The sequence below is a fragment of the Anarrhichthys ocellatus genome, unplaced genomic scaffold (genome assembly GCF_004355925.1).
Source record: "Anarrhichthys ocellatus isolate YVR2014 unplaced genomic scaffold, GSC_Weel_1.0 scaffold236, whole genome shotgun sequence".
In the NCBI taxonomy this organism is placed as follows: Eukaryota; Metazoa; Chordata; class Actinopteri; order Perciformes; family Anarhichadidae; genus Anarrhichthys; species Anarrhichthys ocellatus.
The window spans coordinates 105587-105866 of NW_022280266.1; the positions used below are offsets into that span (position 1 = coordinate 105587).

Consider the following 280-nt stretch of genomic DNA (forward strand, 5'->3'; position numbering starts at 1 on the left):
CACACACACACACACACACACACACACACACACACACACACACACACGCCAGTTTAGTTTCAAGGGAAGGAAACATTAATCTTTATTCCACCTTTAAATCACCAGACAAAAGAACACAAACACAACAGGGAGTAAAGTAAGAGTATGAAGACGTCGTAAAGAGCCGGGAGTTTATTGTAGTAGAATGTAGAGACAGCAAACAACCCACGCAGGATACGGTCCAAGCCTGTAGGAGCCCCGTTACTGTAGAAGCCCCGTTACTGTAGAAGCCCCGTTACTG

The 280-nt window shown here is 45.7% G+C and overlaps 1 protein-coding gene across 9 annotated transcripts in view; it reads right to left on the minus strand.

Annotated features, from left to right (window-relative positions):
* Window positions 1-280, minus strand: part of LOC116401036 (mitogen-activated protein kinase kinase kinase kinase 3-like) — a 27984-nt gene that overhangs the window by 4317 nt on the left and 23387 nt on the right. The gene's annotated exons all lie outside the window — the stretch shown is intronic.